We start from the raw sequence: 26,274 nt of genomic DNA, 5'->3' as shown, positions 1-26,274 counted from the left end.
CTGTGGAGAGAGAAGCAGAGTTTATGTTTCAGGTCAGTGACCCTTCTTCAGAACTGGCAAATATTAGAAATGTAAAAGGTTAATAAGCAAGTAAAGCAGGGGTGGGGCAAGAGATAACAAAGGAGAAGGTGTAGATAGGACAAAGTCACAGAATAGCTGACCAGAAGGTCGTGGAGCAAAGGCAAACAATATGTTAATGGTGTGTTGAAAGACAAAGCAATAGTACAGATAGGGTGTTAACGGACTGAAAATTGAACAGCCGCAAGTATAAACATGAAAAAAAAGTGGGTAAGCAAACTGAACAAACTAAGATGAAATAAAATAAAATAAACACAAAAAAAGTATTAAAAAAGAAAAAAATAACAAAAAATAAAAGTAAAATGGGGGGCCCGTCATGCTCTGAAATTATTGAACTCTATGTTCAGTCCAACAGGCTGTAGTGTGCCTAATCGGTAAATGAGATGCTGTTCCTCGAGCTTGAGTTGATGTTCACTGGAACACTGCAGCAATCCCAGGACAGAGATGTGGGCATGAGAGCAGGGGGTAGTGTTGAAATGGCAAGCAACAGGAAACATTTCAATCCAATTTTGAGGGAGTAGTACACTGCCAGAGGTGCTGACTTTCAACAATTTTCTCCAATATACCAATAAATCATCCATGGTAAAGTGTCTTTTATGTGCTCAAAGAAGATTTTCATCCCCTTATCCTTGGGACTCTGTTGTGGCCAACCTTCCTTGCAATTTTGGTGGACATAGAGTCATAGATACATTCTTCATCTTGCCTCTGCACCTGATGAATTTGTTGGAGTCTGTTTGAACTTGTCGGCCATTGTGATGCCAATATGGCTCAATTTCGTTAATGAAGTTAACATCCTGTTGAGTAGGATGGTCGACCATCGCTCGAGACAATGCATCTGCTGTCGTTTATTGCTTGCCCTGTATGTATACTGTTCCGTATGTGAACCTCATGAGCCTCAACCGGAATCTCTGGATCTGCAGTGCCATCCTAGTGAGTTCCTTTTCATCGAGTAAGGAAACTAGGATTTTGTGGTCTGTCTCAGTGACAACCTTTAAGCAAATAATGTAGTTTGATAACTTCTCACAAGGCCAAGTGATTGCGAAAGCTTCCTTCTCTATCAAGGCATATCTCATCTCTGTGTCAGATAGTGTTCGTGACGCCTAATAAACAGTCATATTCACACGATACTGCATCATAATAAACAGGTCTTTGGCTTCCATTGGGCTGTTCTTGGAAAAGGATGCCCCTATCCTTGTAGATGCAGCATCAGCTGGCATTGTAGTTGGAAGTGAAGGGTTATAATGGGCTAAAACATCCGATGAAATCAGCACCTCCTTGATCCATTGGAATGCTTGCTTCTGATGTGCATCCCAGCACCATGCTTGAGCTTTCCTCAGCAGTTGTCGCAAAGGTTCAGTAACTTGGACTAAATTAGTTAGGAATTTTGACAGCTGATTCACCATTCCAAAAAACCATTGGAGATCATGGACAGAAGTAGGAAGTGGAAATTTGCTAATCGCTCTCGTCTTTTGCGGGTCTACCATTATGCTGCTACTGCTGACAATGCGTCCTAAAAAAAACGAATGGACGGTTTTGAAAACTTGCACTTGTCATTGAGTATTCCGTCTTCCTCTGCAGATGATTCATAACTGCTCTAACCCTTCGGTTATGTTCTTCAATGGAATTAGAATATCATCCATATGGCAGATTACATCTTCGAGACCCTGTAGAATATTCAACATAGTTCTCTGGAATATTTCTGGTGCTGACGTGATATCAAATAGTTGACATGGTTCGTGTCTGTGGTTACTTTTGGCGCCACATTGCTGGTAGGGTTTAATAGCATCTTTCGCTTCCTCCCCCAGTGTACCTTTTTTCTTGGTGGCTCTTTTGCAGCCTGCTGGTGAAGGAACTGAACGGTTGCAGAAGGTGTCCTGAACCGAAGTCTGGCTTCACCTCGCAGGATTGCTCTGTTATTCTTTCCTACCTCACCTTGCCTCACCAGCTGAGTAGCTTTATCCAGGGTGAGGTTTTCTTGAGACTGCAAATGATCTGATCTGGATTTTTGGCAACACCCACTACAATACAATCTCATCAAATCTGCTTTAAGGTCTCCATACTTGCAACCTTCAGAGTCTGTAAAGGTCACTGATTAAAAGCATCGACTGTTTTGCCCCGTTTCTGGACCCTTTTGTTGAATCTTGCTCTTTCTAAAATCTTACTACTCTGCAAATTGAAATAACAATCAAAGGCTTTAAAACTACTTCAGATTTGGCAGATGCCTCATTAAGATCTTGTCTAGTAATCACATCATCTGCTACAGCCCCAATAGAATATAACAGTGTACTCATTTGCTCTGCTTCAGACTGGCTGTTTAACTTAGATGCAATTCTGTATCTGAGAAACATTTTTCTCCATAATACCTAGCTTTGAATCTGATTTGGGACCCTCTTGACTTTGGAAAATGTCTGGCATTCCCAATTTTTGATCCATGTTGCTTCATTTTAAAGACTTAATTTTTTTTTTAAAGAGTGTTCCCCTTTAAGAAACACTTTTTTCAGGCTAGCTTGCTTTAATGGAGTGTCGCAGAAGCTCTCGAGCGTCCCCTGCTGTTTTTAATAGGCTGTTTTAGGGATTTTCCCTTTGCTTGAGAACTTCACTTTGTTTGTTCAGTTTGCCTTCATGGAGTTGAAACAGCTTTTTGAGAATTCCCTGTGTTTAAATAGACTGTTCTCGGGTTCTCCCATTTTCTTTGAGAACTGCAGTTTATTTGTTTATCTTCGGGCTTGCTGCCTTAATGGAGTGTCCCTGCTGTGTTCAGGGGTTTTGCGCAGTTTTCAGGGGTTTCCCGCTCTTCGCCCTTGCGTTCAGCCCGAGTGAAGAATTGGGTTTTTCCCCGTTTTATTTTTGACTTGCACGATGCCTTCAGAAGATTACTTTAAGCTCTCCAAAGGCTTTTAATGTGATTTCTCGACCATCGGCACTGTAACTCATTCAATCGATGGAATTGATTTGCAGGCAACCATCAGGCAACTTCAGTGGAGCAGCCTGTCTTTCACCACAGCTACGGAGCTTCTCTCAGCCTCTTCTCAAGCTCTGCAGTTTTTGGCACTTTTCAGTTAGTTGCTTCAAATTTTTCTTTTGGGTGTAGGATGGTAAGAAACTCTGTTGTTTTGGATCCCACCACTGATCACCATGTTATATGTTTGGTGTACTGCCACCTTATTTAATCTAGCCAGAGATATTCTTAGTCTGTAGTAGTTAAATATAAATCTTTATTGCATTATAACTATTTACACTCCACACTAGCCTGTGTGACTGCTCCAAAAGCCATGCTACATCTATTCACGAGTGTCTCTCACATGTAATCTTTTACATCATCATGGTAGGAAATATTCTTTATGCACTCTCCAGATAAACCTTTTCAGACCCTTAGACTACATTTTTTAAAGCAGTAGGACTAATGAGCACTTTTTTAAAAAAGCTTTTAGCTTATTGAGTTTTAGTAAATTAAAAATGAATACCACGGTAGCTATGTTCTGCAAATGGTTCTGTATAGGTTTTTTGTTATTTTCAGTGATATAAAATAGGGTTATTCACAGGTGGTGAGTTAGTTTAAAATGCTTAAATTTTGTGATTAGTTCCTTTTTAGCTGTATTAATAAAACGGAACTATGTAACTATGCTTAAAAATATCAAGAAATCTTTTTGCAATTTTTTTTAAAAATTGCATTCGAAAAGGCTAAACAGTTGTAATTGTTCAGGACAGATTTTACATTCAGCAATATGCAAAAGAGTTTGACAGGAAACTTGAGAAAAACAATGCTTCTCAAAACTAGCACAACTTATGCTCAGATTGCCAATTGCACCCTAAACAGAAACTGTTGGATCCAACATTTGTGGTACAGCTGATCTCAACCAACACTAAAATGGAATCACTCAATTGACCACTTTATCCCTAGGCTAGAGGAGCAGAAACTTCACCCAGTGTTTCCGTTTCTGATCATTAACCAGTAACTCTGCTGGAAAGTGCAATGTGTAGATTTTAGGTGAAATCAGGCTTGGCTATGATCCCCTCTCTGTTTGTTTGAAATAGCTTGCTGAGAATTGCTGTTTAGGCTTGCTGAAGAAAAATGACCACATGGAACGAGCTACTCGAACCCTGCTGGCCCTTATGGAACTATCTCAGCAGGAGTCACTACTTTGAAAGACGGGGGAGGCATTGAAACTTGGGCTGTAAGACTGAATAGCTGCAATTGTAAGCCAAACTTCACTCTTTTCAAATCATTTCCTAATAGACCTTTTGGTTGTAGGCTTTTTGCTCTATACAATGCACTGATAATTCTGTTTTCTTTATAGCCTAAAAAAACTGAATTATCAGACAGTCTACTGCTAAGTCAAACTATGTAAAGATCCCATGGCATTATTTGAAGAAGTGTAGGGCAATATTTTTCCTTGAAGCAGCATCATGAAAAACCGATTATCCAATCATGTATCACCTTTGTTATTTATAGGAATTTGCAGTGCATAAGTTTGCTGCATTTTCCTACATTACAACAGTAACTACACTTCAAAGTACTTCATTGACTGTAAAGTGCTTTGGGGCCTCCTGAGGTGGAATTTGCTGGATAAATACAAGTCCTTCCTTTCTTTGCATTGAATTTCCTCCACACTATTTTTAGTGCATTGTTTAATATTTATTTTAATTTATTATTTCTGCAATGTTAATGCAGTTGTTAACACATTGAAAATAAAAATAGCCCGCTGAGGGAATTAAGCAGTTTGTTCAAAATCACTTTTCATGAGCCTGAATTCCTCATTCAGGGATAAAGTGCTTTTGCATCTCATCTTGCTGTATGTCTCTATACTTTGATTATTAAAGCATGCTAATTTCACTTTTTGCTACTAAATGAGCTTGGATACAGAAATTAAAAGTTGGTTACAATCCTAGAAAACAGTTACAGCAACTCTGATTTGTGCTGAAAATGCCTTGGCAATCTGTTAGTCAGGATTCTGTGGCACGACAGCCTTGCTTGTTATCAGTTTTTTTTCTATTGTGGGACTGCAGGTCAGGTCGGGTAATTCAGTTGCATTTAAGTACAGCATTTCAGAATATGGCATAGAAGGGGATTTATAAACCAATATTACACGCACCAAAGAAGTGACAAATGCATTTCTACTCTATTAGAAATACTGATTTGACACACAATTGACTCTGGTAGGTTTATTTTACTCGAGTTGACAGTTCTTGGATTGTAGTGTTTATTTCCCCCTTATCTTTCCTTCCCCTAACCCTGCCCCCTCCAGCAAAGTATATTTGAACAACCTTGGTTCTGTGTGTTGCAGTGGATGAAGCTGAGAGGTTAACACTTTAATAACTGGAAATCTGGTATAAAAGCATAAAATTCTAGAAAATACACAGCAGATAACCCACATTTAGAGAGAGAAAAGGTAATATTTTCAGTTCCGCTCGAACCAAAGCTTAGTCACAACCTGGGGGCAGGGGGAGGGGAGAAAAGGCAGGGGCTTGGTATACCCTGAGCCATGATCCAATTGTGACCAAACTCATATTTTCCAGCCTGGATCACAGCATAATCATTGTGAGCCAGAACCATGTTTGATTTCCCTTGCCCACCTCCTCTATTCCCAGAGGTAGAGACTAATGGGCAGTTATTTTTTTGCTAGACTTCTCTAAACTATATTCAGTTTGTAAGTGTTCCAAGCGTGACCTTGCTGATGAAGGCATTACAAATAGCTTTTGAATTGTAATTGGATGCTGCTAATATGTATCGTGTACTTGAATATCCTTAAATTTCCTTGTTGATGAGCTGCAGTCAGTGAATAGCCAATAAATAAATAGCTATAAATGGCATAACGGTGTGTTCCAGTGGGAGCATGCAAATATCTTTGTGTTATGCCATTTGATGGAAAAACTGTGCTACAAATTTTACTAGACGTCTTGAAAATGTTATGTACGTAGCATTACCAATGATGGTGATGTGGTGCAGAAAATGTTTGTGGCTCTGCAATAATGTTCCACTAAGAACCATGAACAAAATACACTTGGTTGACAACTCTTAAAGAGTTATAGTCATGTGTAGAAATATCCTGAGGCAATTTAGAATGCTACAGAGTCACAGCAAGGGCACTTTGTTCTATCTATTCTACGCAGTGAATTATTAGTATGTTTCCCATCTGCAACTCATGTTCATGGTCTGCAAAATGGTTGATCTTAAAATTAATTATTTTTTTCTGATGATACTTGTACAATTCAGGAATGTTGTTAACCTCTGGATATCTCAAGGACATTTTAGGGTCAATGATCTACAGGTCCTTTACATTGTCATGCAGGCATCTTACCTGCCAAGAATGAGGCACACATTATTTCGCCACATGAACATTAAAACTGCTGGGAAGAAAAGAGGGCCTATCACAAGGAATTGCCAGGCCCCATGACAAAGACCTTTTTTGCATACTAGCAGACAGTGTGGGAACAAAGTCCCTGCTTCCCCAATACACAGAAGACCTGGTCAGACCAGTTTAGTCACGTGACTAACTGGAGGTTGGAGTTTTTTAAAATTTGAACTTGCCACAGAGTTTTAAAACTCAAAGTTGTTTGCTCCTGAACTGAGAACATCTCTCTCCTGTCTGCTCCCATCTCTTTCTCACAGAACTGAAGACCCATTGAAGACACATGAACCCCAAGAGAGAAAAGTCTCCTACAGTGAACATGGTTTAAGAAGAATACTGGGCCCCGACAAAAAGCAAGACCACTTACAAAAGGACTACAGTGATCTTGAAGCACAGTAACAAGAAACTCCTCTGATGTTGCCTCAAACCTCTCTACTTTATTTTTCTTCTCTTTTCTGTCTCTATTTGCATGTGTGTATCACGTGTGCATGCTAGCATGGGCACGGCGTGTATCCATAGGCGTTAACCGAATTAAAGTTTAAGTTTTAATAAATTCCACTTTTCTTTAAACCTGTGGAAGCCTGTTTGTGCTCATTTCTTTGCCTTATAATTGGAAAGCGGTGAACAAAGATTTAGTTTAGTTTAGAGATACAGCACTGAAACAGGCCCTTCGGCCCACCAAGTCTGTGCCGACCATCAACCACCCATTTATACTAATCCTACACTAATTCCATATTCCTACCATATTCCCCACCTGTCCCTGTATTTCCCTACCACCTACCTATACTAGGGACAATTTATAATGGCCAATTTACCTATCAACCTGCAAGTCTTTGGCATGTGGGAGGAAACCGGAGCACCCGGAGGAAACCCACGCAGACGCAGGGAGAACTTGCAAACTCCACACAGGCAGTACCCAGAATTGAACCCGGGTCGCTGGAGTTGTGAGGCTGCGGTGCTAACCACTGCGCCACTGTGCCGCCCTTCACCAAGGGGAGCTCAAAACACTGTGTTTATAAACATAATCCCTGTTACAGTAAGACCAGGTGAAGGCTAAAAGGGACCCCTAGACACCTTTCTCACCTGGTCGTAACAACATTAAATGCACCAGTCTCTGAATGTAAACAACTTCCAGTTTGAGGAATCAATGGCAAAATATTGATTTGTGATTCTTCAGTTTTAGTAATGTAAAAGCAGTGTGCTAGTTCTGATCATTTGCTTAACAGGAGATTCAGCTAGCCTATAGATACCAGTTCCCAATTTCAAGTGCAAATACAGCAGAGGGCATTCTCGGGAAAGAACAGCAATTGAGATATTGCAGTAGCTTGTGCGATCCATTGAGGTTGCTCTGACATTTTTGTTCTCAGCTATGGCTGCTTGGGCAAGTAGAGCACCGCACCTCACTTGTTTCCAAATGGCAGAATGTTGTGACAGAGTGAATGGAAACTTTTATGCAATGTCTAATGATCATCCAAAAGTCTGCTGCTCATATCCTATGCTTCTCCAAATCCTGCTTACCCAACGCACCTGCCTTCGCAGACCTACAATGGTTCTTAGCCACCCAGTAAATCAAATTTAAAATTTCAATCCTTGGGCTGAATTTTATCCTGGCGCCGTGCTCAGCGGCGGCACCCTTTAAACTCAGCGGGGTGCCTACATTTAGCGGTTGCCCCAGAGCTCCCGCAGTATTACATGCAGGGACTCATTAGCATCACTACACCGAGCCGCTTCTCCTGCCCCACCCCCCCCCATTATTACGTGGAGAGTGGCAGGACATTCGGCGCAGTAAGAGACATTTTGAAGTGTACCAGCACCTGCTTCCTGACAATTGTCAAAGAAATACTTACCTGACTGCTGAAGAGTGGGGCTGCTGTCAATCTGGCAGCAAAGCAGAAAGTGTTGGAGAAATCCAGCAGGTCAGGCAGCATCTGTGGAGAGAGAAGCAGAGTTAACTTGACCAAGTTCACCTGAAAGTTAACTCTGCTTCTCTCTCCACAGATGCTGCCTGATCTGTTGAGTTTAGAGATACAGCACTGAAACAGGCCCTTCAGCCCATCGAGTCTGTGCCGACCATTAACCACCCATTTATACTAATCCTACGCTAATCCCATATTCCTACCACATCCTCACCTGTCCCTATATTCCCCTACCACCTACCTATACTAGGGGCAATTTATAATGGCCAATTTACCTATCAGCCTGCAAGTCTTTTGGCTGTGGGAGGAAACCGAAGCACCCGGAGGAAACCCACGCAGACACAGGGAGAACTTGCAAACTCCACATTGGCAGTACCCAGAATTGAACCCGGGTCGCTGGAGCTGTGAGGCTGCGGTGCTAACCACTGCACCACTGTGCCGCCCCTCCAGCACTTTCTGCTTTTCTGCCACATACTTATCCTGCTGTGGTGTCCTGTGAAGTTGCGATCCTCTTCCACTCAAGTGGTACATTCCTTCTGGTAGCAGTGCCGCACCTGGGTTAATAGTCTTAAATTTGCACGTTCCAGGACGTGAGACTTAAATATACCATAAAAGACAAATGCACAACAGAAATAAAACCATAATTGAAGAATAATTACCTACTATGAGCATCTAATCATCTGACTGTGAAATGCCGCAGACTAATATGCATTTGGAATCTGTATTAATTTCTCTGCTAACTGTTATGTGAAAATATATGTAACTGCAATTATATGATCTTTGTTAAAGCAGGAAAATATGTTCATATTCTCGCTGCAATGCCAACGGGGAATATTACACCAACAAATATGACCAGTTGCTGCAGAAGCAAAGTGTTTGTGAACATGTGTGGATGTGTAATAGTTGAAAAACCATGACAATAGCACAGATATCTCCACCAGTCCTGCATTGGTTTTCAAACATGTGCAAGATAAAAACTTGCAGCCAGAAATTAGAGCTATCACACAGTGGAGTCACCTTTGCATTTAAAGGACCACACCAAAAACTGAGGATGACAACCTCCAGGCTGTGCGGGCAAGGTGGGAGGTCCTTTTCACCAGCAACGGCAAGACGAGGCCCTCCCTCCTGAACAAGGCAGTCTGGCTGGAGATGGCAGGAGGAGGTGAGTAGTCATGAGGTCATCCACCGTCAAAGGGTCCAATGCTTGAAGGGGGATGAATGAGCACTCTTCCAGCCAGCCGAGCCCTCTAGGCTTCGTGTGCACAGGGTATGAGCACCAAAGTCATTCACGGCCAAAGGGCAATCAGATCAGCAGCCTTCCTCCAGTCAGGCTGCTAGCGCAGAGGTTGCACCAAGAAGGGGCAACTTCTCCATTTACAGAGAACACACTGACACAAATGGGAATGCACGGGTATCACTGCAATATAAATACATCTTTCACTAAATGTTCCTCACCAACATGTGTGTCCTTTTCTCTGTGTGAATGATGTGTGCTAGCATGTAGTGCCAATGTCACATCCCTTTGCACCGTTGGCCCTTCAGGAGAGCCAATGTATGCAATAATATCATTGCCATGCCCCCATTATTCATGAGCGTTTCCACGGACTCAGTGACATGGGCATTGGCTCAGTCAGCTGCTGCCTCTAATGGTTTACACAGAGATGCTGCTGATGTGGACTGGTGCATAGCAGGTGAGCGAGGGTGATGTGTGGCTTGCAGAGCTCATGTTGGTTCCTATGGACCAGACAGCCTTTGTCTGATAAGCCACTGCCACACATCCCTAGCTCACTGGGTGCCATCTGCCCTCCCATGTGTCTTTCCTGTTGTAGGTCTTCAGCGTCCTCATAGTCCGAGGAGGAATCCTGTTGACATCTCTCTTCCTCATGCCAGGCCTGGCCCCTATTGGGTGCGTAGTTGTGCAGAGCAGCAAATAAAGGAGCTAGCCTTTCGGCCCTTAGTACAGGACATCACCCTATCCATCCCGGCATTGGAAGTGCTCTTTCAGCAGGCCAATCTCCTGCTCAATGGTGGCTCTTGTAGTTCAGTGGCTGGCATTGTATCTCTCCTCTGTAGCAGTGGTGGGGTCTCTCACTGGTGTCGGGAGCCACATCTGCATAGGATAGCCCTTATCTCCAAGAAGCCATCTCTCCATCTGAGCCAGTTCAGTGAACAGCCGTGACAGCTGGGACCGGCGCAAGTGTCATGGCAGCTGCCTGAGAAGCGGTCACAGATTTGCACGAAACGTCTGTGGTGATCACATACCAGCTTCACCTAGATTGAGAGGATTCCTTTAATGGTGACGTCTGCAGGTGGTAGCCTGGCGGGAGGCCTGATGGCTACATGAGTGCAGTCTATGAACATTACAACCTATGGTTCTCTGGCAATGGTGCCAAAACCGATGTCCCTTTTGGGCCTGGCTGTGAGAGTCTGTCCTGAAGTGGGCATACTCACTGGCATTGGTGACCTCCCTGATGCAGCAGTGCACTGCTGACTGTGACCTCACAAAGGTCTCCGGTGGCCCCCTGAAAAGCTGCATAGGCATCAAGCTTGAAAACTGCTGCCACAATGAGGACCAAAGGCATAGGATGACCCATCGACTGCAGGTCATCCTTGAGCAGAGACGTGTCACTACCTCCTTTACATGTGCAATCGCCTCTGACACTGGTGTTCTGACATCCGATGGCATGTCATGTGGGGCCTGTAGATGCATGGCAGTCGTAATAACGAGCTCCCCTTGGGGGCTGCTGCTCACGACCAGGGGCCTCTATGTGGATCGCACCTCTGTTGATTTTGCATCTGGCACATACAGATCCTCAGGAGCAGAGGATCACACAATGTAGGATGAGCCATGCCTATTTCCACGTGATAATATTGAACCCTTCATGTATTCGAAGGTTCCTAACAGGGCAGGGATTGGTGTTGACGGGTGCATTAGTTGCCTTCATGGATCAACTATGTGGTGTACCATGGCATTGCCCATTCTGGCCAACACTCAGTGGCACAACATGACCACATCAAGATCCTACCAGCTGAATTGGTTGCCCCCACCATCCATATAACCTTCATGCTCCTACCCTTTCTGGCACCCTTCCCCCACGTAGAGTGACTAGAGTGCCAGTGCTCCTTCGCAAATGCAAACAAACGCAGAACGTACACGGTTTACAGAGGGAGGGTACACAGTACCTCCCTTCATGCCTGCAGAGCTTTCCCTCCAGTAATCCCAGAGCCCCACCCTCCTCCCTTTAAGAATGCAGAGCTACGACCCTGTAATCCCCCCCTCCTCCCTTCCAGTATGCAGAGTGCGACCCCTGTGATCCCCCCCACCCCCCCCACTTCAAGAATGCAGAACTTACCTTCTGCCTCTGATGACCTGCTGGCTTTTCAAATCGTGAACGGGACGGCACGTGATGGCCGCCCATTCAAAATAAAATCAGAAAGTATCTATGGAGAGGTGGTGGGTTGCATAATCTGCAGAAGTAAGTACCATTTAACATGTTCTCATTGGGGTGCTGCCGCCATGCGGCGGGGAGCTGCACAGCCGCGACCCGTGGCATCGAGGGGCTGGTAAAATTCAGCCCCTTGTGTTTGAATCTTTCTACAGTCTATTCTCTATCTGTAATTTACTCCAGGCAAATAACCCCCGTCATGACCCCAAACGCTTCATTCTTCAGATTCTAGCCTTTTGCACGTGCTCTTCTATTCCTCCTTGCCTTCAGTTGCTTAGGCATCACTATGGAATTCTGCTGCTAACCCCTCTGTTTCTGTACTTCCCTCTCCTCCTTTCAGACTTTTCTTAAAGCCTACCTCTTTGACCAAGCTTTTGGTTCCACTTTCTTACCGCTCCTCCTTTGACTCAATATCTGTTTTATCCTCATAGCTCTGAAGCACCTTGGAACATTTTTCTTTGTTAAAGACATCAAATCAATCCAAGTAGGGAGATAATCTGGGGATGCGGGTGGAGGGCAGAGGGACGATTGAGCAAGGTCCAGTACTAGGAGCATTTAAAACTATACAAGAACAGTGCAAATTCTTGGTTGTTGGGGTTTGAATACTACTTTTTCCCAAGATATATTGGTACCAATTTGTTACTACTGCAACACCTGATGTGAAGCTCCTTCCTTTGCAAAATACCTTCTGTAAGGCTTTCATAAACCTGGAGACATAACATCATAACAGGAGGTAAGGAGAGGAATTTAGTTGAAGGAATTTTTATTTTAAAGTTTTTTTCCTTTAATGTTGCAAGGCCCTAGTTGTGTCTGTGTATGTCCTAGTCTTTTGTAATTGTGTCTCTGGATTAATAGGATTATAGCGTGTCTGTCACTGCACAATGTGATGTCTGTAGGAGGGAATATGCAGCTGCAGTCTACACAGCCCACCCACATACAACATGGCAGCCCTGGTAAGCTAAATGACAGCATTGCTCTTCTTTCATAACTTTTCAGAATTTTTTCAGCATTATACTTTGATAGAATTTCTCATTGCAATTCTATAGATAAACTAACACCAAAAATGAATTGATATTGAAGGTAGAATGTTTTTGCATGCTTCTGTGCCAGAACATTCTCCTTCTATTTACCAATTACTTACTTCTAGTTCTTTTGTGAGAATGCATTATCAAACTTGGAAAAACGGGAATATCTCTAGGTTTCAATTTACAAGCATTCTATGATGATGTAGAAATCTTAAGCCACAAATGCTCGGTCACTATTGGGAACAAAACCTGTTCATAAACCATTTCTGTGCTCACTATATTAATGAAGGTATTAAACTGTTTAATTTATTTTAATCTAATGCCAACAGTAATATTTAGCCTATTGCCGAAACAAAAGTCCTTTACTGCAGAACTAAGTGTTATTCGTAAAAAGCTAAGCCATTCCAATTGCATACTTTTGATGTAGCAAAACAATAGCAAAGAAATAATCCTGGAATGACTGGTTTAAAACAAGACAATTTTTTTTATCAGTGCATGGCAATATTCTGTAAATAGCTTTATTGTATAATTTGTGGCATTGAACAATTACAGTTTAAAAATATCACAGTTAATATAGACAAGCTGCTTATATGTCTTGCTCTTCGGAGTTTATTGCTTATGTTACTAACTTGCCATATAAAAGAGAATAAATCTGCTTGCCTACTGAAATTTAACAATACATATTTAAAACTGCAGGGAAGAATGTTCCATATTGATTAGATCCTCTTATTCTTAGATTAGAAAATTTACTGTAAGGGTGTGCTAGGCTCACAATGATTGTAGGGCTGTTCTTTTTCTATTCGTTCATATGATGTGAGCTTTGCTACCAAGGCCAGCATTTATTGCCCATCCTTAATTGCCCCTGAGAAGGTGGCAGTTAGCCGCCGCTTTCAAGCGCTTCAGCCCATGTGATGTAGGTACACCCACAGTGCTGTTAGGGAGGGAGTTCCAGGATTTTATCTTTGAAACTTGAGGACCTATCCTGTATTTGCATAGGAATAAAACTTATTTTTGTGCTACACAATTACATTCCTTGTTTTGAGGAATGTGTTCTTATAGATTGGAATCTATGACACAATTTTTAGGATAGGTGGCCAATAGGTTTTTCTGAGTTTTTTTTTCTGGCCAAATTTAATTCTAGGATCTACATGTTGAGGAAATGGTAGATGTGTATTAAGTAATGTCGAATAGGTCTGAATTTAATGTTTCGTAATGAAATTATTGTTGAGGTATTGGCCAGTCGTAACACGCTCTACTCTGAATCAGAAGATTGTGGTTCAAGTTGTTTGCTCTAGAGACTTATGCAAATCATCTTGGCTGGCACTTCAGTGCTGTACTGAGGGAGTGCTACAGTATTGGAGGTACCCGTCTTTCAGACAAGACTTTAAACCAAGGCCTTGTCTTTCCTCTTGGGGAACGTTAGAGGCTCCACAGGAGAGTAGGGGAGTTATTCTGGTGTTCTGGTCTGCATTTACTTCTCAACCAACACCGAAGACAGATATGCTCAGATTTTGCTCTATTAATAACAGCAAAGCTGTCGGTGATTGCCATTTATTACTGGCTAAAACTGACAACACCTCTAGCATCTGTGCATGCATAGTTAAATGCAGAAATCTGAAGTTGCTGTCAGTGATTACCTTGCTGCTCTACAAGGTACACTGTTGCAGTCTTCACAGATGCAATCAATTAGAAATCATTCACTTCTTGTGAACTTCAAGTATGTACATGCTATTCTCACTGTAAGGACCAATGGAAAAATGAACAAGGCTTGAATCAGGAGTAACTTGAGTTTTAACAGCATAGTAGGTCATAATTACTGCTGAACAACCTCTAGTCTCGAAACACTAATTTTACAAGTGTGGTATCTCATTCCCTCAGAATTTTTTTTTAAGTGTTCTGATATTACTTGTCTCCCTCAATCTCATGTATATACCCCAATCTTTATTTTGCTTTCAGTGGAATAATTTTACATGTAATTTATATTCTTTTTGCTTCCTGCTTTGTCATCTGTCCAAGTAGATTCATGAATTCTCAACCTGCCTGCTTCCTGCCCTGTTGCTGGATGCCAGAGATCCCCAACTGTTATCTCTCCTATAATGTTTTTCATTGGCTCAGTGTTCGTTTATGTCTGATTATGCCTCTGTGAAGCATCCTGGGATGTTCTTCTATGTTAAAGGCACTATGTAAATATAAGTTGTTGATGAATTTTAATTCAATGCTCTGATGCAAGTTAGCAAAAAAAAGTGGCAACTCTGGTTTTGAAATTTTCATGGTGATGGGGTGTTAATGAGGCATTATTCCCATGGTAAGTTATTAAATAATGGGCAGAGGTTAATCAGGTTTTTTGTTATATTGATAAAAATTGATCACATTTATGTGTATTCACACACAATTGCAATCTAATGGTCACCTGGTGTGTATTTAGACCTCAGTTACGTTTTGGGTTTTAGTCAGGTTAATGTTCTCTGCTAACAGAGTACGCTGTACACTTGCATGCTGAGAAGCTCATCCAGCAGTAGAATTTTAAATGTTTTGACAATACAGGTATCAATGTTCCCACAGTTGGAATATTTAAATTTATTGCATGTCAAATTAAAAGTAGTTTGGAAGGTCAAAGGGATTTCATGGTCACTTTTTATATCCAGTTTAATTATTGGTTATCCCTCACAGTCGAAGATGATTGTCTTCCGTGAGTCTGAAGATGGCTGATGAGGCCGATTCGGGATCTACAGACTTTATGGCCTGTAGGGCATTTGTTGTCATGTGGGATGTCTGGTCATGTATCATTAGTCGGGTCATGGCCTGTTCTTTTCACCGCTTTTGCTTTCCTTCTTCATTTTGTTATCATTTCGTCTCAAAATGCTGAGATACTTTGCACAGACTCTGCCTCCATCTGTTTCAGTCCAGGGCGATGGTCTCCCAGGAGTTCATGTCAATGTTGTATTTCTTCATGTTGACTTTCAGCACATCCTCGAAGCACTTCTTTTGTCCTTCTCTGGTGCGTCTGCCCTGACTGAGCTGGGAAAAGAAGACCTGCTTTGGGAGCCTGGTATCTGACATCCAAACTATATGACCAACCCAATGAAGCTGATGGCAGATAATCATAGCCTCAATGCTTGCGGTGCCTGCTTGTGAGAGGACACTGATGTTGATGCGCCTGTCCTCCTGCTTGATATGTAGGATCTTCCGCAGGCATCATTGATGAAATGACTCTGGTGCTTTGAGGTGCTTCCTATTCGTTGTCCATGTTTCAGCCTGTACTGTAAGGTAGGAATCATGACCGCATGGTAGACCATGAGCTTGGTTTCAGTTTTGATGTCACGATCTTCAAACACTCACTTCCTGAGGTGTCCAAAGGCTGCACCAGCAGATTTCAGGTGATGCTGGATTTCTTTGTCAATGTCAGTCTTCTGTGAAAGATAACTTCCAAGATACTGGAAGTGTTCTACAATTTCCAGGCACTCATCATGAATCCTAATTAATGGGGCTAAGGTGTGTGCATTTGGAGCTTGCTGATGGATGACTTTGGTCTTCTGAATGTTGAGTGTAAGTTTCATGTTCTCATATGTCTCAGCAAATACGTCAAAGATTCTCTGAAGATCTGTTTCCGACACAGCACTTACTGCAGCATCATCAGTGTATTGGAGCTCAATGACTGAAGTCGGGTGGTCTTAGTTTTTGATTGGAGTCGCCTGAGATTAAATAGTTTACCGTTCATTTGATAAATAAGCTGCACTCCAGCAGGGAGCTCGTCTCTAGTCAGACGGAGCATGGCTGCTTGGAAGATCAAAAAAAGAGTTGGGGCGATGACACAACCTTGTTTCACTCCTGTCTTAATCTCAAAGGGGTCTGTAATGGATCCGTTGCTAAGGATCCCCCTCGCATATCATCATGAAGCAGACGAAGGATGGTGACGAATTTTGGAGAACATCCATACTTCAGCAGAATCTTCCAAAGTGCCTCACTCAAGATTTACAGAGTTGAAAGCCTTTGTCAAGTCAGAAAATGCTATGTAGAGAGGTTGATGTCCAATTTAATCCTGAACTGGCATTTACTCAATGCAGCATCAAATTATGGTGTAAGACTGTATTCAGGCTCCAGATTTGCTATAACTTCTGTATCTGTGTGATGCTAGTGTAGTTGTAAACAGTGCCCTTTTGACAGTTGTTGGTATGTATTTTCTCAAAATAATTACTTTTATTAATCATGTAATAGGTCTAAGTTGTAATGAGGAATTGTCTTAATTTTTGTTCATTCTATAAAGAAACCATTTTCATAGAGTTCACTTTTCTGCCATTCAGTGTCTTTCTCAAACATTCCCAAGTACTCCACGTCAAATGAATTACATTCTACATGTTACCTGTGAAAATACAGCGGCAATTGCCATATACAGCAAGATACCATAAGTGCTGTGACAAGCCCGGTGTTGTCGAAGTGTTCATAACGATTGTAAAATACCTCACAGCACAGATGACAACTGCAGCATTGAAGGCAATCCTGTTAAATAAACTGCAGCAATGCCGAAGACATAAGATTGCACTTTTTTTTTTCTTTTACTCACCTCATGGAAAAGCTTCTTTACTACAGCACAATACTCCAGTTGAGACTAAACCAGTGTTTTATAAAGGTCCATCATAACTTCTGTGTTTTTTTTCTTTCATGGGATGCGAGCATCGGGGGCAAGACCAGCATTAGTTGCCCATTCCTAATTGCCCTTAAAGTGATGCTGAGCCTCCTTCTTGAACTGCTGCAGTCCATGTGGTGTAGGTACATCCATAGTGCTTTTAGGAAGGGAGTTCCAGGATTTTGATACAGCGATATAGTTCCAAGTCAGGATGGTGCAACAAAAGTTATTGCGGAAAATAAAAGCTCATGGTGTAGGGGGTAACATTGGCATGGATAGAAGATTGGCTAGCTAACAGGAAACAGAGTAGGCATAAATGGGTAATTTTTTGGTACAATGTAACAAGTGGTGTGCCACAGGGATCAGTGCTGGGGCCTCAACTTTTTGCAATTTATATAAATGACTTGGATGAAGAGACCAAAGGTATGGTTGCTAAATTTGCTGATACAAAGATAGGTGAGAAAGTAACTTGTGAACAGGACATAAGGAGGCTACAAAGGGATAGTGAAAGGTTAAGTGAGTGGGCAAAGATCTAGCAAATGGAATATAATGTTGGAAAATGTGAAATTGTCCATTTTGGCAGGAAGAATCTAATGGTGAAAGATTGCAGAGGGATTTGGGTGTCCCAGTGCATGAATCGCAAAAGGTTGATGTGCAAGTTCAGCAAGTAATTAAGAAAGCTAATAGAATGTTATCGTTTATTGTGAGGAGAATTGAATGCAAAAGTACAGAGGTTATTTTTATTTTTTTATTTTATTTAGAGATACAGCACTGAAACAGGCCCTTTGGCCCACGGAGTCTGTGCCAACCATCAACCACCCATTTATACTAATCCTACATTAATCCCATATTCCAACCACATCCCCACCTGTCCCTATATTTCCCTACCACCTACCTATACTAGGGGCAATTTATAATGGCCAATTTACCTACCAACCTGCAAGTATTTTGGCTGTGGGAGGAAACCGGAGCACCCGGAGAAAATCCACGCAGACACAGGGAGAACTTGCAAACTCCACACAGGCAGTACCCAGAATTGAACCCGGGTCGCTGGAGCTGTGAGGCTGCGGTGCTAACCACTGCGCCACTGTGCTGCCCTATGCTTCAGCTATACAGGGTATTGTTGAGACCACATCTGGAGTACTGTGTACAGTATTGGTCTCCTTATTTAAAGAAGGATGTAGATGCATTGGAAGCAGTTCAGAGAAGGTTTACTAGACTAATACCTGGAATGAGCAGGTTGTCTTATGAGGAAAGATTGGACAGGCTAGGCTTGTATCCGCTGGAGTTTTGAAGAGGAAGAGGTGACTTAATTGAAATATATAAGATCCTGAGGGGTCTTGACAGGGTGGATGTGGAAAGGATGTTTCCCCTTGGGGGGGAATCTAGAACTAGGGGTCACTATTTAAAAATAAGGGCGCCCATTTAAGCCAAGATGAGGAGAAATTTTTTCTCTGAGGGTCGTGAGTTTTTGGAACTCTTCCTCAAAAGGCAGTGGAAGCAGAGTCTTTGACTATTTATAAGGCAGAGGTAGACAGATTCTTGATAAGCAGGGAGTGAAAGGTTATTGGGGTAGGCAGGAATGTGGAGTCAAGATCAATCAGATCAGCCATGATATTGAATGGTGGAGCAGGCTCGAGGGGTCGAGTGGCCTACTCCTGCTCCTAATTCATATGTTCGTAAAAATGGGGAGTTGATGCTTCATTTCATCAACTGCACATGTAAAAGTATCTCTTTCACATATTAGTCTTGATATCCAAAATTCATCCTGTTGATGCAGTTTTACATTTAGAATTAGCATCCTACATTAACAGCTACACCAAGGCCACAAGGAAGGCTGGTGTGAGAATAGTATAATCGTGGATGCTCTTTGAACTTGAAAATTTAATCAATGTCCTACTGATCTGGATGTGAAAAAGAAAGTGCATTCTATTTCATTAGCACTCTGATCTGTGTCATGTTGGTTACTCCAAGAATTCACTGGTGTTACGACCAAGGCAGGAGGAGTGCACTGTTAATTCAGTCCCACTTCTCCACAGGTAACAGCATATCGATATATTTTCCCACTTCGCGAAATAGCCAATTAGTTACTCTATTTGTCCCCAGAATAAAGCACACCAACCAGGTTTATTTAATCAACAACAAAATTAACTGTTTATTATAAAACCAAGTTTTAACCAATAATGAAGCAAATCTATATATGAATTGAGATTAAAGTTCCTTATTTTTCCCTAGCCCTCATGCACATGCACATACATCCAAAAACTGGTTAACTGGGAAAAAAAGGGATTTTGGTTCACAGCTGTTTCATAGGAATAAAAGGAATAAAAAAATTTAGACTGCCATGATCTGGAAGGAAGTTCTTTGGTTGGCGAAGTATCCCAAAGTCAAATAGTTGGATGCCACTTGAAGTCTTTCCAGGCAAGGTTGATGAACAGTCTGTGATGGGTAGGCATTCAAAGAACTTCAATGGTAGAAGGCTTTACATAGGTCTTCCATTAGAGGTGCAGCAACAGGTGTCAGTTCTCACATTCCATGCAACAGTCCTTTTTTAAAGATGAAAGATTTCTGCAAATTCAGTGTTTATTTGAAAATGCAGGAGGCAACGGTACCACTTCGTACAAGATTTTGTTTTTCAAGAGCAAGGATTCTTTACAGTGAGGTAATACTTTTCTGGTTCTTCTGATCTCCAGGCAGGTCAAAATCAAATTCCAATTGCCTGCTTTTGTCCAAACCCATTGGCTTTTAAACAGTTCAAAAATGAAATCAAAACCTTTCAGAAACAAGTTACATTCCAAGTCATAAATTCTCTCTTGTCACACAAAGGGTCGCTCTGAGGTCAAACCCCCTGCTGGTTTCCTTGAAATTACCTGGTTTCCAGTATTTGTTTACGGGTCAAAACCAGGAACCTCTCATTGACCCTGCCTTTCTTCCACAAAGTTCAGCTATCTTCAGATGTCTCAATGTCCACCGAAATCCTTTTTTGTTTTAAAAAATCTAGAATCCCAAGTTTTTTAATACAAAAAATGGAAATCCTCGTATCAATGGTTAATTTATCATTCACAGTAATTTGATTTCAGTTTAACTTTTCCTTTAAAAGGAGTGTTAGACACAATTGAAAGTCAGTGTAATTTGAGTTGTTGGGATCTGCTGCTGTACCAGCATCTAAGTAAATGATCAGCGTGCACTAGGCTGACAAAAATTTATGAACCTGAAATGATAACTCTACTTTCCTCTCTGCAGACACTGCCTGACCTGATGAGTGTTTTCAGCATATTCTGTCTTTATTTCAGTTTACACTGGGACTGTGCATACATCTGTCTATAGGCACATGAGGTGTGGGAACCTCATGAGGTTTACAGGTGCTTATATGCGGCACTGAGTGAATTCTGACTGAATTGCTCCTGTGTTTGCTTCAGATTTTTATGAGCTGATTTAAAGGTATTTCTTTCACTTCCTGTTTCAAATTGGTAGAAAACCTTGCTGTTGCATAACATCATGATGTATGGAGTATATAGACCTAGGGAAGTGAAAGTCTTCAGTTTAAAAGTGTACTGTATAATTATCTGTATGTTGCTAGAAATGGATCAGAAATTGGCTAATAGCCAGAAATATCCCAGCCGCTGGGAATCTGTAGCACTCAATTTTTAAAGAAAGACAGAGCAGCTTCCAGCATCCAATGGCAAGAAATATAACCGATACGCAGGTGGTGTTATGCCACGATATGTCAGTCATTGCCTGATTCTCTGTCAACTATGTACTTTGGAATATGAATTACGGAAGACCGTGTTTGCACTGTGATCTGAGATTTGAAGTTCAATGTGACTGCATCAGGCTCTCGGCATTTTGTTTTCGCTACATCCTGGGGTCAGTCTTTGTTTATACCAACTTTTGTGTGGCAGAAAAGTGGGACTTAATTTGCTTTTGAATTATAGACTTTGTTATCCTGAGCACATGTATTGAGTGTCAGCGTCGTCATCCATCAAACTGGATTTTGGATGATGTAACATAAATCAGTGCGCTCAAACCAAAGTGAAGTCAAGAGCAGCAATCGAAAGTTGGCTAATCATGTCCCTCAGGGACCACTTTGCTGTGACACCAAAGCTGGTGTGTAAATACATACCAAGGGGTGAATCTTATCCTGGCACTGGGGTTCTTGACATTCGGAGAAACAGACGCCGAGATCCCTGCATCACCACTTCTGCGGAAGGCCTGCCGAATTTAGTGTCAATCGAGCACTTAAGTGGACAGTAGCAGGCCTTCCATGGGATCAAGGACCCTATCACTGGAAGTCCCATCCTTGCAGAGCCGCATGCCAATCAGAGGCTGGCAGCTGCAGCATCCTTGCGGAGGCGATGGCTGCTGCTACAGGTGCACCTACCAGAGGCTGAGGAGTGTCGCTGGAACCAGACCTCAGGTAGGTGAGGGCAGGAGGGGGACTTGCAGGGTAGTGGTTGCAGGGGAAGTGGGGTCAGCAGCAAGGGCAGGGGGTGGCCCTCAGCGGGCCCATCCCTTCCCAATGCTGGGTCCCTTGTTCAGGCACTAAGTGCCCTTTAATGAGGGGCCCCCTCTCCCCCAGAGCCAGAAACCAGCCCACACGGTTTTCTGTGCCATGCTTCCCGTGCGGTGACAGAACCATCTGCCGCATGGCTAATTGCAGCTGCAGGGGGAACAGGCCCCTAAATGGGGGTTAATTGCCTAGTTAAGGGCCTCAATTGGTGGCAGGGCGGGAAGGCCATTCAAATTTTGGCGGAGCCGGGGTGGTGGCGTGAACCCCCTGCCACCATCCCACCCGATTTTATGCTCTCCCCACCTCCAAACCCACCGCAGGGGAGAACATAAAATTCTCCCCCATCTGCCACCAGATTCTCAACCAAGCAACAGAGAAATTCGTACAAGAGATTCTTCTTCTCCCAATATGGAATAGATAGGCACTTCATTTTAGGGACAAACTTCACTTCTGTAAGACTAAAGAACTTTGGCTCAGGTTAGCACAACCAATATTAGGGACTCCCAAGAATGTTGAGGGTACTGCTGGAGATTCACCAACTAAAGCTATGCTACTAACAAGCACAGAGCACTGAGAAGCTATTTGGCTTTGTGAATGTAGAGCTATCTGGAACTGAGCAGTAAGAATCCTGCTCCCCAATAACAAAACTACCCCTCCAGTTTCCATTAGTTGACCAGCCAGCCAGGCTCATCAAGCACAGACCCCTGAAATACTGAGCATTTACCTGCCTCTAGTTTTATATTACTGTATTTGCCACAAACAATTGACTTGGTTCCACCAATCTTAACTGGCACTGTAAAGTGGCCTAGCAAGCAACTGAGCTATATCAAACAGCTACGAAGGATAAAAAGAGAACTCCTCACCTAACAGCCTTCTGGGAGCACCTTTAACTCACTTACTGCAGTGGTTCAACAAGACAGCCCACCACCACCAGCTTTTAAAGGCAACTAGGGATGAACAATAAGTGTCAGCATTATTATTGGGCCCAATACAACTGAACTAAAATGAAGTAAGTTGAATGATCTGCAAACCACTTAATATGACCTGGAATATCATCGCCTTGATGCAGTAATATAATAAAAGGTATTACATTACATAAGAATAGGTAAGAGAGTGAAAATGCCAAGGTATGGGAGAGGCCTATATAAAGAAAAGGTGAAAAAATGGGGGAATGAGGACATAAATACAAATGCAGGAAATTTTCAGTGAAGTTGAAATACTGACAAAATGCAGTGGGTCCATCGATCCCATTAAAATTCAACTGTATTAGGGTGGTACTGAAGTCACATACAGGCCAGTTTTAGGATAGACAAGTGTAAGTATTTCTTTATACACTTGGTTATCAACATTGAAATGGGTTATCAGCAAAATGGGAAATAGACTGACTGCACAGGTTGATCTGATTGTGACCTTAACTGCACTTTCCTGCCTGCCCCCCATGACCCTTGTCTCCCTTATAGATCAAAAATCTGTCTAACTCAGCCATTACTATATTCAATGTCCCAGCCTCCACTGCTTTATGGAGAAGAGAATTCCGAAGATTAACGACCCACTGAGAAAAGAAATTCCTCCTCAACTCCTTCATAAAAGGGAGACACCTTATTTTGAAACTGCGTCCTTTAGTTCTACATTCCTCCATGAGGAGAAACATCCTCTCAGCATCTACCCTGTCAGGCCCACTTAGAATCTTTTATGTTTCAAGAAGATCGTCCCTCATTCTTCTAAATTCCAATGAGTATAGGCCCAACCTGCACAACCTTTCCTCATAAGACAACCCCTTCATCCCAGGAATCAGTCTAGTGAACCTTCTGGGAACTGCTTCCAATGCAAGCATAACGCTGCTCAAGTAAGGAGACCAAACTTGTATGCAATACTCTCGGTGCGGTCTCACCAATGCCCTGTACAGTTGTAGCGAGACTTCCCTACTTTTAAACTTCATCCCCCTTACAATAAATGCCAACATTCCATTTGCCTTCCCAATTACTTGCTTTACCTGCCTGCTAACCTTTTGTGAGTTGTGTATAAGGACACCCAGATCCCTCTGTACCACAGCATTTTGTGGTGTCTCGCTATGTAAATAATATACTGCTTTCTATTCTTCCTGCCAAAGTGGACAACCTCACATTCTCCCACGTTATACTCCATCTGCCAAGTTTTTGCCCACTCACTTAACCTATCTATATCTCTTTGGAGACACTGTGTCTTCCTCACAACTTGCTTTCCTACCTATATTTGTATCGTCTGCAAATTTGGCTAGAATACGCTCTGTCCCTTCATCCAAGACATTAATATAGATTGTAAATATTTGAGATCCCAGAACTGATCCCAGTGGCACTCCACTAGTGACTGTTTGACAACCTGAAAATGCCCAATTTATCCCAACTCTCTGTTTCCTGTTAGTTAGCCACTCCGCAATCCATACTAATGTATTACTCCCAACATCATGAGCTCTTATCTTGCATAGCTCTTACCTTTTATGTGGCACCTTATTGAATGCCTTTTGGAAATCCAAATACACTACATCTACAAGTTCCCCTTTATCCACTCTGCTTGTTACAACCGCAAAGAATTCTAATAAATTTGTCAAACATGTTTTCCCTTTCATAAAACCATGTTGACTCTGCCTGATTGCATTGTGATTTTCTAAATGTCCTGCTATTACTTCCTTAATGATGGATTCTAGCATTTTCCAAGTGACAGATGTTAGCCTAACTGGCCTATAGTTTTCTGCTTTCTGTCTCCCTCCTTTCTTGAATAGAGGTTTTATATTTTCAGTTTTCAAATCTGCTGAACCTTTCAGGAATCTAGGGAATTTTGTGTCCTCCTTTGTGAAGACAGAACCAAAGTCTGCATTTAGTTGCTCAGCCATTTCTTTATTCCCCATAATAACTTCCCCTGTTTCTGACTGTAAGGGACCTACATTTGTCTTCACCAATCTTTTTCTCTTCACATACCTATAGAAACTTTTACAGTCAGTTTTTATGTTCCCTACAAGCTTACTCTTGTACTCTATTTTCCCCTTCTTAATCAATCCCTTGGTCCTCCTTTGCTGAATTCTAAACTGCTCCCAATCCTCAGGTCTGTTGTTTTCCTGGCAAATCTATATGCCTCTTCCTTAGATCTAATGCTATCTCTAATTTCCCTTGTAAGCCATGGTTTGGCTACCTTCCCCGTTTTCCTTTTGCGCCAGACAGGGATAAACAATTGTTGCAGTTCATCCATGCGCTCTTTAAATGTTTGCCATTGCCTATCCACTGTCATCCCTTTAAGTAACGTTTCCCAATCCGTCATGGCCAACTCGTGCCTCATACCTTCGTAGTTTCCTTTACTAAGATTCAGGACCCTTGTCTCACTCGTCACTCTCCAACTTGATTAAGAATTCTATCATATTATGGTCGCTCGTCCCCAAGGGATCTCACACCAGTAGATTGGGGGGGAGTATTTGCTAGAGTGGTTGGGGAGGGTTTAAACTAAAATGGCAGGCATTATTCCTCTCTCATTACTCAATACCCAGTCTAGGATGGCCTGTTCTCAAGTTGGTTCCTCAACGTATTGGTCCAGAAAACCATCCTGTATACACTCCAAGAATTCTTCCTCTATGATATTGTGACTAATTTGATTTGCCCAATCTATATGCAGATTAAATTCACCCATAATTACAGATGTTCCTTTATCGCCTGCATCTCTAATTTCCTGTTTAATGCCATTCCCAGCATCACCGCGACAGTTTGGGGGTCCATATACAACCCCCACTAAGGTTTTTTGCCCATTCGTGTTTCTCAGCTCTACCCATACAGATTCCACATTGTCAGAGCTAATATCTTTCCTCACTATTGCGTTAATTTCCTCTTTAACCAGCAATGCAACTCCACCGCCTTTTGCTTTTTGTCTGTCCTTCCTAAATACTGAATATCCCTGGATGTTCATTTCCCATCCCTGTTCACCTTGCAGACATGTCTCCGTAATCCCGGCTATATCATACCCATTTACATCTATTTGCGTGATTAATTCATCCACTTTATTGCAAATGCTCTGCACGTTAAGGCACAAAGCCTTAAGGCTTGTCTTTTTAACATTAATTGTCTTCCCAATATTTTTCACTGTGTTCCTGTTTGATTCTGGCCCTTGATTTCTCTGCCTATCACTTTTCTTATTCCCCTTACTGTCTTTTGTTCTTGTCTTTGATCCCCCCCACCCCCCCCCCCCCCCCCCACTCCTCTGACTCCTTGCAAAGGTTCCCATCTGCCTGCCATTTTAGTTTAAACCCTCCCCAACCATTCTAGCAAATACTCCCCCCCAGGTCATCAGTCCTGGTCCTGCCCAGG

General features: G+C 42.2%; 1 protein-coding gene across 2 annotated transcripts in view; it reads left to right on the top strand.

The window, feature by feature from the left end:
- Nucleotides 1–26,274, top strand: part of LOC137374864 (SPRY domain-containing SOCS box protein 1-like) — a 234,642-nt gene that overhangs the window by 24,282 nt on the left and 184,086 nt on the right. Inside the window, exon 2 of one of the 2 annotated variants that reach the window (XM_068041424.1) lies at nt 12,646–12,743. The exons of the other annotated variant lie outside the window; for it this stretch is intronic. The gene's annotated coding sequence lies outside the window, so the exon portion shown is untranslated. The remainder of the gene's footprint in view (nt 1–12,645; nt 12,744–26,274) is intronic. 2 annotated transcript variants of the gene reach the window in all.

The sequence above is a fragment of the Heterodontus francisci genome, chromosome 11 (genome assembly GCF_036365525.1).
Source record: "Heterodontus francisci isolate sHetFra1 chromosome 11, sHetFra1.hap1, whole genome shotgun sequence".
NCBI lineage: Eukaryota > Metazoa > Chordata > Chondrichthyes > Heterodontiformes > Heterodontidae > Heterodontus > Heterodontus francisci.
This window is presented reverse-complemented; position numbering and strand designations above follow the sequence as displayed.